The sequence below is a fragment of the Zingiber officinale genome, chromosome 2B, assembly GCF_018446385.1.
Source record: "Zingiber officinale cultivar Zhangliang chromosome 2B, Zo_v1.1, whole genome shotgun sequence".
In the NCBI taxonomy this organism is placed as follows: Eukaryota; Viridiplantae; Streptophyta; class Magnoliopsida; order Zingiberales; family Zingiberaceae; genus Zingiber; species Zingiber officinale.
This window is the reverse complement of record NC_055989.1, coordinates 138,473,996-138,490,031: the sequence shown is the minus strand read 5'-3', so window position 1 is coordinate 138,490,031 and position 16,036 is coordinate 138,473,996. Positions and strand designations below refer to the sequence as shown.

General features: G+C 43.2%; 1 long non-coding RNA gene across 1 annotated transcript; it reads left to right on the top strand.

Annotated features, from left to right (window-relative positions):
- The first annotated feature begins 8,219 nt into the window (after positions 1-8,219).
- On the top strand, positions 8,220-9,019 carry LOC122049596. The gene is made up of 3 exons (XR_006130997.1): positions 8,220-8,303; positions 8,404-8,618; positions 8,966-9,019. It is a non-coding gene; the product is annotated as an uncharacterized LOC122049596 (long non-coding RNA).
- Positions 9,020-16,036: the final 7,017 nt, after the last annotated feature.

Here is a 16,036-nt window from a genome sequence, read left to right as displayed (position 1 = left end):
GGTATCTAGCAACACATCATTACTACCCAAGTTACAAGAATGTTGAGATCCAACATCACCTTGTGACTACTAATTATGACTCCTCACAATATATGACAAGTGTCCTTCTATCCTAGACATCTAGATTGATCAATGTGAGACATAAACCGTGTCATCCTCTGACCAATCTAAATCTTGATCTCCAAGTAGACTCACTCAATCAAATGAGCTCAATATCTCATATTGACTCATTTGGGCATGGCCATGTACTTCGTGGTCTCACTCTATCAAGAATATCGATGTCGCTCCCGTCATATAGGAGGGATAGATCTCATCTACATCACTCACATCCCTCTGCATAATTCGTTACATACCCAGTAATCGCCTTTATAGTCCACCCAGTTACGGGTGACATTTGACGAAACCAAAGTACATAACTCCTTATGTAGGGAACCATGGTGACTTCAGGTCTAAGGACTAGTAGTCATACTAATGGCCACATGAGAAAGTATATGACACTCATATAACGATCCATGATACTTTCTCATGGCGGGTCATTCAGTATACATTCTCCAATGCATACCCATGTGTCAACTTGATATCTCTATATCCATGACTTGTGAGATCAAGTCATCGAGTTGACCTACATGCTAGTCTTATTGCATTAACATTGTCCCTGAATGTTAATACTCGACTAGGAATGATTAAGAGTAGTGTTCCCTATATCATCTCACTATCGGTTCAACTAACCGATTGATATAGGTGAGAACCTTCTACTCAAGGACGCTATTATACTTAGTTTATTTGGCACCAATACAAGTAAGTATAATAACCAAAACAATAAATGCCTTTATTTATATATAAGAATATGATACAACAAGTCCATAATTCAATCATCAAATGATTGGCTCTAGGGCTCTAACTAACAAATGACATGCCTGACCAGGAAAGGCGTGAAGTTCATGTGGTCCGAGGACTACGAGACCAGCTTCCAGGAGCTGAAGCGGAGACTAGTGTCGGCTTCGATTTTGGTTTTACCTTTTGGAGAGGACGGATTCGAGCTCTATACTGACGCATCTCTACAGGATGTGTGCGCTGTTTTGCTGCAGCACGGTAGGGTAGTCTCCTACTTCTCGGCAGTTGAAGGAGCATGAGGAGAACTACCCAGTACATGAGTTGTCGTTGACCACCATTATTTTTGCCTTGAAAATTTGGCGGAATTAGCTGTACGACATTACATTTGAGATTCTCACTGACCATAAGAGTCTCAAATATCTGTTCACTTAGAAAGAAACTTAATCTCCGACTGAGGAGATGGATGGAATTCCTGAAGGATTATGACTGTACCATTAGCTATCATCTAGGGAAAGCTAATATGGTTCCCGAGACACTCAGCAGGAAGTCCAGAGGGACTTTGGCTTGCCACCGAGTTGTGGTTACGGACTTGATTCAGGGATTCTCCGAATTAGGCCTTGAGCAGGGACGGACAGAGCAGGGTATTCTGGTTACCATGGTTGCTCAATCCTCGATCAGGATGAGGATTCAAGAGGCCGAGGCCGGGGATCGACATTTACAGTCCATTGGCAGCCAGATAGCTTTCGGGCAGCAGACCAAGTTTACCCGAGATGAAGCGGATACTATATATTTCCAAGGCCGATTATGCATACCTCCAGCTCACCCGGTCATGGAGGAGTTACTTCAGGAAGCTCATTGCTCCATATTTGCGATCCACCCAGGCAGAACCCGCATGTATCGAGATTTGAGGAGTTACTACTGGTGGAACGGTATGAAGAAAGACATCGCGGAATTTGTAGCAAGATATCTCAGTTCCCGTACAACCTGACGTGACCTACGAGGAGGTTTCAGTACGGATTTTAGACCGGGAAGAGCGTCAAGTGCGGAACAAGACTATCTGACTAGTTAAAGTCGGATGGCAGCATCCTTCAGACAAGGAAGTTACTTGGGAGCTCGAGAATACGATCCGAGCTCGATACCCCCATCTTTTCACTTGAGGTATGTGATTTAATTTACCGGTCAACATTTATACTCTATATCTGTTGTTAGTACTTGCAGATGGTAGATAACGAAATTTGGGGACCAAATTTTTATTAGTGGGGGGGGGGGGAATATAAAATATCGAAAAATGGTAGAAAATAATAAGGGAATTTTCCGAAATTTTTAGAAATTTTTCGGGAATTTTTCGGAGCTCGTATGGACGAGTTGATGGGGATAAAAAAAAATGGGGCCCGGGAAAGCCTGTTTGGGTTACCCTATTTAAGCGAGGAAAAGTTGGATTTTCTTTTCTTTTTCTTTTATTCCTTTTTCCTCCGTTTCCTCCCGTGCCTATGCCCTAACCTCCTCGTCGCAAGTCGTTTCCCTAAACCACCATTTCTTCTCCTCTTTCCTTTTTCTCCCGACGCCGATCCCACCTCTTCCCCTTCCTCTCAGCGCCGACCACCTATTCCTCTTCTCCCCGAGCCCGATCGGCTTCCTCTCCTACACGAACAAAGCCTCGGCAAAAAGGGAGAAATCGAGCGTTCTCCATTCTTCCCTTGGTGCTGCAGCCGACGCTGATTCACTGCCCAAGTGCCGACGACACTCGAGCCCCGCCGGCCGAGCCCTTCGCCTGATCACCTTCAGCCACTTTCTCTGGATTGTCTCCCTTGCGTGAGTGATCTTCGGCCGGAAGAGGGAAAAACCCAAGCCGCTCTTTTACCCATGCCCTAGCCCAGGATCGTCGGAGTGGAGGGTGTTCCCGACTCGGAGGGTAAGTTGCTTCGACCAATTCTTCTTTTTTTGCTTCTCTCCGAGCCGTGCCCTATTCACTGCTTGCTGCCACCAGGTTCTGTTGATCCACCGCCAGCGCACCCGTGCCCTAACACTGTCGCCGGATCCTTGACCACCTCCGACCATTTCAAGCGCCAACCTCTAGTGTTGAGCCCTCTCCTCAATTCGTTGAAGTAGTGCCCTGATGTCGAGGCAGTCCAGCGCTGCTAGAGGTGGCTTTGGGCAGCAATAGACACACCGGTGATTTCCAGCCGTGGGTTACACTCTGATCATGAGGCATCAGTGACTATCATCAGATTTGGTGAGTATTAAGGTTGAAGTTATTGCTAGGATTAAAATGGTGGATTTGTTGTGAAGAGGGTTGATTAAGTTATTGGAGGAGTTATGTGAGTTGGATTCATGATATGTTGAATATTAAGTAAGTGGATTGATTCTTATGGGGTAATTGATTCATGATGGAAATCTTATTGATTTGGATGATGTAGAAGGTCACATGATCATTTATAAGATTAAGGGTTCATGGATGATTTGATTAGGGTTTTCTCTAATTAAGTTAAGTTGAGATTTAGCTAATTGTTGCATATGTAATTAGCTAAATTATAATCATGTGATTTGCAGGACGTTGATTTAGGACGAGCACTTCGACATAGAGGTTGATTAGCTCGATCTACATTTAAGGCGGGTACCTCTTGACTTATCTTTTATGATATTGTCAATTGGATATGCATAGTATTTTATAGCTACAAGCAATGATCATGTTTACTCTTGGTATGTCACGGTTTGATACTCATAGCATGTTCTGTTTTATCGCTTGTTATGTATCCAGGTTTATACCTCGTGATTATTGCATGAGTACCTTAATTCCTAGAGTAAGTGACATACCATGCTTTACTGAGTTTAGGACTAGACTCTGGATTTTTATTATCTGACATGTGTATCTATATTTTTATAACATACCTGATCTGTGTACCTAGACCTTTTGCTTTGATCCATGTACATCGTTGGTACATCTTTTTATGGAGGTGGATATGTTCAGGACCTAGGTTGTTATACCATAGAGGACCTGTATACCCTAGATCTGTGGATTTGACTTACTTGTACTAGGGTACACATTTTTATATATATATGTGGATTTGGTTCAGGATATTGTCATACTTAGTTTCATGCACCATTCGCATGATTTGCATGCTGCGTGATAGGCTGCTCCATTATTGTAGAGCATATCGCTAGTTTCATCACTGTTTGGTGCTCCGTTGGTCCGCTCATGGGTAGCGTGATGCAACATGGTAGCACATCAGTTTTGCTTTGTTTGGTGCTCCGTTGGTCCGCTCATGGGTAGTGTGATGCAGCGTGGTAGCACGTCAGGGATCCCTCCCCGTCATTGTGTACCGGGAGATGAGAGCATTGCGCTCCCCCATTTATGATTTGGGGTAGGAGTATGTGTGTACTCCGACAGCATCCCATCCACTCGGTCACTCATCAGGAGTAGTGACGTCAGAGTGTACGGTTGTCACAACCCTACCCACTCAGTCTCACCATTGTGTGCGAGATGACTGACTGGCGTCAGGGGTGACCATGTCATTGGCATCATATGCATTTATTGCATTTATTTGCTTGTGTTTGCTGCACTTATATGCTGCATTTTCGTGGATGCATTTGTTTGACATGCATACAGGAGGCATATTGTGTATCTGGTTTGACGACCCTTTTGTTCTGGATAAGAGTTCCTGGTGAGTACAGCTTCCTCAATTACCTTTCAGTTTTGCATATTTCCTATATATGATTAGGAAGCTGTATTCCATGTTTATTGCTATTAGAAATATCTTACTAGGCATGTCTATTGGTATTCGCTGAGTTGTTGAACTCACCCCCGTGGACACTATCTTTTTTTCAGGTACCAGGTTGGTTAAGATGTCGCTTGGAGTATCCTGTCTGCTGGTCCCCACGTCACCTCAGAAGATCTATCGGTTTCATTTATGTTTTGTTTGTTTTATGTGTCAGTGTGTTTAGTTTATGCTCCGGTTTTATTTCTGGAGTTTTGAAGTTGTTTTGTGGTATTTTGTATTATTGTTGGTTGTGTAAGCCTAACCGGCTAGTAGTTTTGTGTTTGGTTTGTATTTGGTTTCTGTCATTTTCCGTTGTGTTTTGGTTTTGGTACAGCCGAGTGGGTTGCTTTATATATAACTGTGTGGTTGTGTTTTTATTGTATCAGCCGAGTAGGTTGTATCATATAACTGCGTGGTTGTGTGTATATTCCAGCCGCATGTGGCTGATGTATATTGTGCATGTAGAAATGACTCAGATTGTCAGCCGTACAGGGGAGGTGCTGCCGAAATTTCTTCGGACAGGGACTCCCCTGGGGCGTGACAGTCTTGGTGGGTCGAGTGCTTCAGGCAAAAGTCCTAGGGGGTAACCCTAGGTGGAAAGTCTTGGTGTCGTGAACCAGGTGAAAGACTGGACCAGCCGGGAAGCGGAAGTCCATCAGAAAGTCCGGAAGCATCGAGCATCGAGCAAAAGTCCAGTCGATCTGGAGGATCGCATTGGCAAAAGGTAAATCTCCTGAGTGGAGTAGGTGAGGACGCGTTCCCCGTAGAGGGAACAGTAGGCGTCGGGTCGACCTAGGGTTTCTGGTCGGAAACCTGAAGTCAGACCCGGACAGTCCGGTGACTGTCAAATTTATTTCTATATATTATCTTTTGTGTTCTAACTCTGTTTTGCAGGAAACTAATCTTTTTGTGCAGGGTTAGGATTGACCGGGATCGGTCGACCGAACCTTGGGATCGGTCGACCGAACCCCCAAGCTGGCAGATCAGATCTCCAGAGGTTGGACCGGGCTCGACTAGGGGATCGGTCGACCGAACCTGGGATAGGTGTCGACTCGATCAAGCCGAGGTGTGCGGGTCAGAGGCGACTGATCGGTCGACCGGACACTGGGATCGGTCGACCGAACCCAGGGATAGAGTTTGACCAGATCGAAGCGGAGCAACAGATCGACGGATCAGATGCGGTGGAGATCATCTGATCGGTCGACCGAACATGAGGATCGGTCGACCGATCCGCTTCGGGTCAAAGCTGATCCCGAGACTTGGGGATCTGGATCAGATCTTGCAGAGCTATAAGAGGAGGCCTTGAGGTGCAGCTCAAACATCAATTCGAACAGAAGAACGTGTGATCTTGTACGCTGCTCCGAAAGCTTCAACTAGACTCTGCTACTCCGACAAACGAAAACCACTTCATTCATCTTTGTAATTGTCGGTATAATCTTTTGTGTTTAATACTTGTACTTATTCACTTGTAAAGATTTGCGCTATATAGTTGTTGTCCACCGAAAGCGGTCAAGGACCGCGGGCCTTCGAGTAGGAGTCAAGATAGGCTCCGAACGAAGTAAACCATTTATGTCTTTGTATTTACTTTACTTTTCATTTCCGCTGCGTTTACTTTAACGATTCTGAAAAACGTAAAATAGCCACAAGCGCTATTCACCCCCCCTCTAGCGCTTCTTGATCCAACAATTGGTATCAGAGCGGGGTCGCGTTAATTTGGTGCAACCACTAATCACGCAATTTTTTCGCGGTGTTTTAAATTTTTCGGAGTCAACTGAAATTAGTATTATTACTATATTCCAGTTTTTTTTCGTTCGTATCGATCTCGCTCGAGGTAGGTGCAACACCACTCGAGTTAGTTCCTTTTCAATTCTTTACTCTCGCACTACTAATCCAAGACTTAGTCTTGGGACATATTTTTTTTATTTCTTTTGCATATTTTCTCAATGGCCCAACAAGAGGGTTTCAGCACCGTTCGTCTCCCCCTCTTCTCCGGAGAAGATTTCGGGTACTGGAAGGGACGAATGGAAACCTACCTGAAAATCCAATTCGAAACCTAGATGATAATCAAGACTGGTTTGGATTTGCTAACGGATAAAGACGGCAAGCCTACACCCTGCGAGAACTGGGAGCCATCCCTAATCAAGAAGGTGGAAGCCGACGCCAAAGCTACCTACACCCTCCAGTGTGGTCTTACCAAGGAGGAGCTCAACAGAGTCGGTCCATTTTCAACCGCAAAGGAGCTGTGGGAGAAACTGATAGAACTCCACGAAGGGACCTCCGATACCAAACTAAGTAAGCGCAATTTATTATTCAATAAATTATATAACATAAAAATGCAGGAAAATGAGACGGCAAGCCAGCTTCACGCGCGCATTCAGGACCTCCTAAACGGCCTTCACGCAATCGGCCAAAGAATAGAAAACCGCGACATAATAAGGTACGTACTTAGCGCCTTTCTAAGGAACACCTTGTGGGCATCCATGGTTGATGCTTACAAGGTTTCTAAGGACCTCTCTTCAATCAAATTAGATGAACTTTTTTCAGAACTATAATTGCATAAAGAGACTAATGCACGCTCGGTCGAGAAAGGTGTTGCTTTGGTTGCAGGTACCAGCAGAACACGTGAACAAATGTCAAGGCGCAAAACTAAGCCCAAGTCCAAAGATGAATCAGATGCAGAGGACGACGACGAAGTTGCTTCCAAACTGATAAAGCTCGTACGGAAGATGTGCAAGTCAAAAAAGGTGAATCAAACAAACATGAAGGACAAATCTGAAGTCACCTGTTACGGCTGTAACCAGAAGGGGCACTACAAGCCAGATTGTCCAAACAAGAAGAAAATAAGGAAGGCATTAAAGGCAACCTGGTCCGAGTCATCAGATGAATCCGAGTCCGACGCAGAAGAACCGACAAGCTTCCTCGTGTTTCCGGTACAAGTAAATATTGACGAAACCAAGTCCGAATTTAAGTCCGAAACCGAGAGCGAGTCGGAAGCCGAGTCCGAGCGAAGCCACGGGTACGCATCCATTTCCGAATGACCAAAAACCACTGTAAGTTCTTTAATGTCTAGTATTAACTTAGATGTGTAAAATATCGGAAAATAGAGAAATATTAATAAGGGAATTTTCCGGAATTTTTGGAAATTTTTCGGGAATTTTTCGGAGCTCGTACGAATGAGTTAACGGGGATGGAAACGGGGCCGGGAAAAGCCTGTTTAGGCTACCCCATTTAAATGAGGAAAAGTTGAATTTCTAAATTCCTTTTTCTTTATTTATTTTTTTTCTTTTCATTTCTTTGTGTCGCCGTTCACTCCTTTCCCCTCGCGAACCCGAGCCCTAACCACCTCTTCCCCGGCCGGTACAAATTCCCCCGAGGCCGATGCCATCTCCTTCCTCTTCTCCTTTGCCGACGCCGGCGACCCAACCTCTGCCCTAGTTGAGAGCCACCGTTGACCACCCGGAGCCCTAGCCCTTGCCGTGGAGTTCCTAGCATCCTCTCCTCTTACATCTTCTCCTCTGCCGACGCCGAGTATCAGCCACAAGAACTCCGGCGGTTTCGCTCTTTGCCCTAGCCGACCCCTTCGTTTGCCGGCGAACTTCCCTGTGCCTTAGTCATCTTCTCAGCCGCGTTTTCTCCACCCGACGGCGTCGCCATCCGTAGTGCCGCCGACCTTCTCCACCCCGTCGCCTCTGCCCTAGCCGAACCTTGAAGGTAAGGGCTATACCAAGCTGTGTTGTGGATTTGATCTGCGGTGGTGACTTCTTATTTCTTGGGTACTGATTTTCTTCCTTGTTTCTGATCTCGTCACCAGAAATTGGAGAGGCAGGGGGAAACAGTGAGGAAGGGCTCTGCTGTGCAGTGTTCCGACAGCAACAATTAGAGTTCCAGCAGCAATAAATTTAAGCTGGCAGCAACAGACCTGGTGTGGATCAACAAGCACGGCTACGAGTTAGCAATTTGTTGTGTTGCTAGCAGCGACAAGTCGATCTCCAATTGTGCTGTTGACAGAATCTTTAGAGTTGTGAGGTAAGGATTAGATGTATTTGAATACTTGTTGTAGATCATGTTCTGAATTGGAAGATTTGGTTAGATGATCATGTGAATCTAGGTAAGGAACATGATTATGATACATGTTGATTTAGGTAGGAATTGGTACATATATAATTTCTTATGCATTTGAATTAGGTGATTGATTATGTAGAGGTGTAATCATGTGAAAATGGATTAGGTGTGGAATTGGTTTGATGATATGATTAGGGTTAAGGTAAATTAACCCTAGTTAATTGTTGGATTTATGTTAGCTTCTCGTGGATTTGATTTAGCTATTTTATCTATATGAAATTAGCTAAACCTGGAAACTATAAATATTACAGGACTTTGACGCGAGACGAGTATCTCGGAGTCAGATTTGGACCATTTTATCGGAGGCGGGTACTTTTGACTTTTTGTCTTTGATATGCTTAGTAATGAAATTAACATATTGCATTAATTATGTCCTTTGTTTGTTTCGGTTAGTCACTACCCAATATCTGATACATGATTGATTGATTGCTTGATTTGCATCCCATGTATACTTTATTTGCTTATACATGCTTATAGGGGGTAGTGATATACCATGCTTCACCATGTTCAGGACCTAGGTTTTTATACCTTCTGTGTACCTTGATTTGATATGATTCTTTGACCTAGGGTGCACATTTCTATATATATATGGATTAGGTCAGGATGTTTATATGGTTATTGCCATGCATCATTTGCATGATTGCATGCTGTGCGATAGTCCGCTCCATTATTGCTGAGCACATCGCCAGTTACATGGATCTGCACACACCACCACTCATGGGTTAGTGGTCGATTCAGGCAGAGTGTGTTGCAGCAGGGACTCTGTTAGGCACCGTTGGTCCGCTCATGGGTAGTGTGACACAACGTGTTATCCGGCAGGGATTCCTCCCCGTCATCGTGTACCGGGAGTTGAGAGCATTGTGCTCCCCCATCTATGATTTGGGGTAGGAGGATAGGTGTACTCCGACAGCATCCCGTCCACTCGGTCACTCATCAGGAGTAGTGACGACAGAGTGCACGGTTGTCACAGCCCTACCCACTCGGCCTCACTTTTGTATGAGATGATCGTCAGGGGTCAGGACGCATCATTGGCATCATATGCATGATGCATTTATTGCTTGTGTTTGTGGTTGCTGCATTTATATGCTGCATATTGTTTGGATACCTATGTTTGACATGCATACAGGATTCCTATACCACTCGGACTGTTTGACCTTATACTCAGGACCTGGTTAGTACAGCATTCTCCTGTTTACTTCAGATGCATATTTATATCTTTCTTATATCAGGAGACTGTACGCATGATTAGTGTTAGATGTTATTTCTTTACTTTGCATATCAATTGTACCTGCTGAGTGTTGGACTCACCCCGCCTCCATTGTTGTTATTTTCATGTTGATGCTGTCAGGAGGGAGTTCCAGTCGCTGGTCCCCACAGCACGTAGTGCTACTCCTCTGCTGGTTTTTGAGTTGTTTTATTTTAGCTTTCCGCTATCAGACTTTGTTTTTAGTTTTGTTTTGAACTTACATATAGATATTGTATGGAATCTTTCCGTTGGATGGACTTTTAGTATGATTTGGATTTACTCTACTACATGCCTGCCTGGATAAGAAAAAAAATCAGATTTGGGCTTTACGAGTGTAGTTGAGTAGGGTTGATTTCGAGTCAGAGTATTACTATGTTGTTTTATTTTATTAACTGCGTGGTTGTGACAGCCAGAGGCTGAATACATATATAAACTGCGTGGTGATTGATTTTATTTACTATTGTTATTCCAGCCGCCTGTGGCTGAGGTATTTGTGAGATGTAGAAAAGTTTCAGATTGTCCACCGTACAGGGGAGATGCTTCGGACAGGGACTCCTCTGGGGCGTGACAATTTAGTGGTATCAGAGCACAGGTATATGATCTTTTATTTTCGTATTTTTGATGTTTGGGATAACCTGATACCAATTTATTTACTTGGTATCAGAGCGCCAAGTTGGGCGATACTTGTTGGATTTTTATATTTTGGATTTTCGAGATTTATCTGATACCAATTTATTGGTATCAGAGCAGGTTACGATACCTGCTTTTGGTGTTCTGGATTTTTGGATATCTATTTCAGTTTGTTGGATTTCCGAGATTTGTCTGATACCAATTTATTTGGTATCAGAGCGGGTTATGATACCTGCTTTTGGTGTTCTGGAGATTTATCGGATACCGGTTGTTGGTATTCAGGATATTTGGGTTAGCCAGGTTTGCGAGTCAAACTGGGCATTTTCGGATTTCGATATGGTTATGTTTCGGATTTCCGTTTCGGATTTATATGGATTTCCGACGATTTTCTCGTTCGAAATTTTGAGGTCAAATTGGGGACTGGACAACGACGGAACATCTCCAGACGGCATATAGGTATGATGTTTATTTTATGATAGTTAGGACATCTATTAGCACTTTATCTTTATTACCTGTCTGGATGTTGTAGCCATATTACATGTGATGGGTTAGCCACTGATCTTGCTCGACCCTAATAGAGATCAAGGGTTATAATCTCTGGTGATTTTATATATATCTTATCACTAGTAGTTTTAGCTTTTGTTACTACTAGATGGTTAGGAAATGGAGGCACATATCAGCCTCTGCTATTGTTAGCTGGGTAATGGATGATACCTATATATTCCTGTGGACTTAGCTAGTAGAGTTTTTATACTCGTATCTTTTGGATATTAGGGTATCCGATACGATGAAAATTGGTCATTGGAGAGTTATCATGTTTGATCATTGTTGAGAATGATTTGAGGTTGAGGGATATTGGAAGATCAGATATTGTGATGTTGATTTCTTATGGTTTATGAGAGTAAATGTTATGTGGTTGTCTGATGATCAAATACTAGATATTTGTTTTGATGATCTATTAGTGGATAACTATTTTGATGATTTATATTTGGATTGTCATTGATGGTGACATAGTAAGTGTCATTTATAATATTCACAGGTTTGATGATTATGGTTGGTGATCAGATTATAAATTGGGTGCTAGAGAGTTTATGGTTGAGTGTGCCTATGAGATTTTAATAATCTAGTTAGTTGTGGTTAGTTAAAAGGATGATAAAATGGATAATTGCTTCCTCTGATATTGGACTTCGTGGATAAATAATGATTTGATGTTTTGAATGCTAACTTGCCCTCATGGGGAGTAGAGACTGATTCATCTGATATTATGTGGGCTGATATTTTTGAGGATGAAAATGAGAGTGTCTTGATGTTCCTAAATATTGACTTTTTCTTTTGGGTCGTACACATTTATACATATGATATTATGTGGTTGGATATACCTTAGTTGCTTGTGGAGGATTAAGGTATTCTTGATTAGTTAGTAGATGAATGATTTAGTTTTGTTGGTTGATCAGTAGAGGATTGCCATACTCTATTTTTAGAGGTTCGAACCTTTAGGTTATTTGTGCTTAGTTATGTATCTAGAGCACATTTGAGTACATGTTTTGTACTGACGTGAAAAATGACTGATTTAGCCATATATCATTATCGGCTTGGATAGGTTATAAAGGATCGATGTATCCTATTCCATGAAGATTTTGACCGTGGATTGTATATACCTGGTGGGATAACTTAGAGGGTGCTTTGGGATATGTGACCCCGCTGATGTAAGGAAGTGTAGAGCTAATTGCTTAACACTTATGGGATACAATAGTTACTAGTGTATACTGGGAGAGTACATTTGGATTTATGATGATAAATTTTCCCTATTAGATATAGTCTTGGTAGTGTATGACATTGACTGGCAATGTTATACCACGGTGTGTATATTTTTCTTGTCCGATACCAGTTCCTTTGAACCTAGAGCAGGGTTGTTACTGGATGATTAGGCTGCTTTATTTTGGGTTGCCTTTGATTGATGTATTCATGCTTGATACATATGCATGAATTTTGTTTAGATATACCGGTAACCCATGAGTGTTGGTAGCATAAGGTTGGTCTCTTTGATTGAGCTGGTATGCTGATTTTGCATGTATATCATGATTGTTTTGGGTTGTAGGAGTCCTGTGGTAGACTGTCCATTTGCAAGTAGTATATGTATCCATGTTCTGATATGGTGAAGGTTCCTTGTGGATCATAGATATGTAGTTGGGTGTATGTATCTGGAGGTATTATTGAAGATATCTTGTTGATTAAATCCGAGATGTAGTATAAGTACATCGGTGGTGTTTTGATGGAGGCATTTTGTCGATTTAATCTGAGTTTTGATATGTACATATGTGTTTGGTGTGGTATCTGAGGTATCTTTTTGATTATGTTTGATATGTGAGTGCACCTGGGTTTAGTATGCTTTATTGAAAGTATATGTTGGTTATACTCTTGGCATAGGTGTATATATGCCATGTGAGGTTGTTTGAGGTGTATTGTCGATTATACCTATATTGATTTTGCACACGTGTTCGGTATGTATTGTTAGAGGTATCATACTGAATATACCTGAGTTGTATGTTTGGTGTATAATAATTGGAGGATTTTGTTGATCATACATATGTTGTGTGAGCATGTGTGCTAGGTGTATACATTGGTAGCAGTATGATGATTCTACTTATACTGAATGCAGAATGTGGAGTGACTGCATTATGTCATTTGTTGAATTAACCCATCAACTAATTTTCCTATCAGTGGATGACCCACTAGGATGCTGATAGAGTTGATGATGGATTTGATTAGTTACTAGGTAGTTATAGCCTAGGCTAACCACAGTGATTTGTGGTAAAGAGATCTTGTACAATCTCTAGCTGGATAGTTAGGTGCCTTGGGGTACTTATGTATTATTTTGTCGTGAGCGTTGCTCCCACATATCACGGATTGCTGGTAGCGGAGCATTGCTCCTATATTTATTGCAGATACATATTTCAGATTATTTGTGGTGGAGTGTTGCTCCCACATATTGAGGATTTCTTGTGGTAGAGCGTTGCTCCCACATATGTGGTGTTTCCTGTGATGGAGCGTTGCTCTCACCCTGGAGGATTTATTCTTTGGTGATTTATGTTATTGATGATCAGATTTTTTTTTTCGATTTATTATTGGAGATCTTATGGATAGGAATGTCTGTGATACGGACATTATGTGTCTTGGTTTTTGCCATATAGGCTTTCAGTGCCTTAGATGTTTTTAGGGACTCGATGATCCTGGTATGTCGAGGATGTTTGGATAGGTGTCCATTATCTTTGTGGACGATGTTGTGATCTATTACGGATCCGAGGTGAGTCACGTACACTACCTTTGCATAGATCTAGAGATGATTCGACGAGAACATCTATATGTGATTATCAGTAGTGCTGGTTTGGATTGTCTTTGGTTATGATGTTTGGGACACACGATCACCAGTAGGAGTGTACCGTGGTTCCACAGGAGATAGAGGTTGTTACCGTTGGGAGCAGCCGAAATCAGTGTAGGAGATCCGCAGTCTTTTGTGACTCGCAGGATATTACAGACCTTTCGTCGAGGGTTTCTTCCGCATAGCTATGCTACTTTCACGCGTGACCATGAAAGGCGTGAAGTTTACTTGGACTGAGGATTGCAAGACCAGCTTCTAGGAGCTGAAGCGGAGACCAGTGTCGGCTTTGATTTTTGCTTTTTACCATTTGGAGAGGACAGATATGTCCTCTACACCGACGCATCTATTCAGGGTTTGAGCGCTGTTCAAATGCAGCACGATATGGTAGTCTCTTATGCTTCTCGTCGGTTGAAGGAGCATGAGAAGGTCTACCCTGTACATGATCTGTAGATGGCCGCTATTATTTTTGCCCTAAAGATTAGGCGGCATTACCTTTATGATATTACATTGAGATTCTCACTGACCATCAGAGTCTCAAATATCTGTTCACTCAGAAGGAACTTAATCTTCGACCGAGGAGATAGATGGAGTTCCTGAAATATTATGATTGTACCATTAGCTATCACCTGGGAAAAGCTAATGTGGTTACCGATGCACTTAGCTAGAGGTCCAGAGGGACTTTAGCTTGCCACCGAGTTGTGGTCACAGATTTGATTCAGGATTTCTCTGAGTTAGACATTGAAGAGAAGGGACATACAGAGCAGGGTATTCTTGTTACCATAGTTGCTCAGTCGTCGATCAGGACGAGAATCCGAGAGACCCAGTTGTTGGGACCTCATAGGGCTCAACGTGAGGCGGAGTTGATCCGTATTATCAGACGGAGGATGTCAAAAGCATAAGACTGTCAGAAGAGTTATGCTGACCCGAGTCGGAGACACCTTGAGTTCTCTATTTGCGGCTATATATTTCTGCGAGTTTCGCCCACGAAAGGGGTGAAGAGATTTGACCTCAGAGGTAAGCTAGCTCCGCGATACATTGGACCTTTCCAGATCTCGGAAAAGATTGGAGCAGTAGCTTATCGGTTGGCACTATTGCCGCCCTTGGCAGGCGTTCACATCGTATTCCACGTATCTACGCTGAAGAGATACGTACCCGATCTGATACATGTGTTGATAGATAATCTCAGTTCTCCTTTCAGCCTGACGTCACCTATGAGGAGGTTCCGGTACGGATTCTCGACCGGAAGGAGCGTCAGTTGCGGAACAAGGCTATCCGGCTGGTTAAAGTCGGATGGCAGCATCATTCAGACGAGGAGGTTACTTGGGAGCTAGAGGATACGATCCGAGCTCGATATCCCCATCTTTTCACTTGAGGTATGTGATTTATTTACCGTTCAGCATTTATACTATATATCTGTTGTTAGTACTTGCTGATGGTAGATAACGAAATTTGGGGACCAAATTTTTATTAGTGGGGGAGAATGTAAAATATCGGAAAATAGAGAAATATTAATAAGGGAATTTTCCGAAATTTTTGGAAATTTTTCGGGAATTTTTCGGAGCTCGTACGAACGAGTTAACGGGGATGGAAACGGGGCCGGGAAAAGCCTGTTTAGGCTACCCCATTTAAATGAGGAAAAGTTGAATTTCTAAATTCCTTTTTCTTTATTTATTTTTTTTCTTTTCATTTCTTTGTGTCGCCGTTCACTCCTTTCCCCTCGCGAACCCGAGCCCTAACCGCCTCTTCCTCGGCCGGTACAAATTCCCCCGAGGCCGATGCCATCTCCTTCCTCTTCTCCTTTGCCGACGCCGGCGACCCAACCTCTGCCCTAGTTGAGAGCCACCGTTGACCACCCGGAGCCCTAGCCCTTGCCGTGGAGTTCCTAGCATCCTCTCCTCTTACATCTTCTCCTCTGCCGACGCCGAGTATCAGCCACAAGAACTCCGGCGGTTTCGCTCTTTGCCCTAGCCGACCCCTTCGTTTGCCGGCGATCTTCCCTGAGCCTTAGTCATCTTCTCAGCCGCGTTTTCTCCACCCGACGGCGTCGCCATCCGTAGTGTCGCCGGC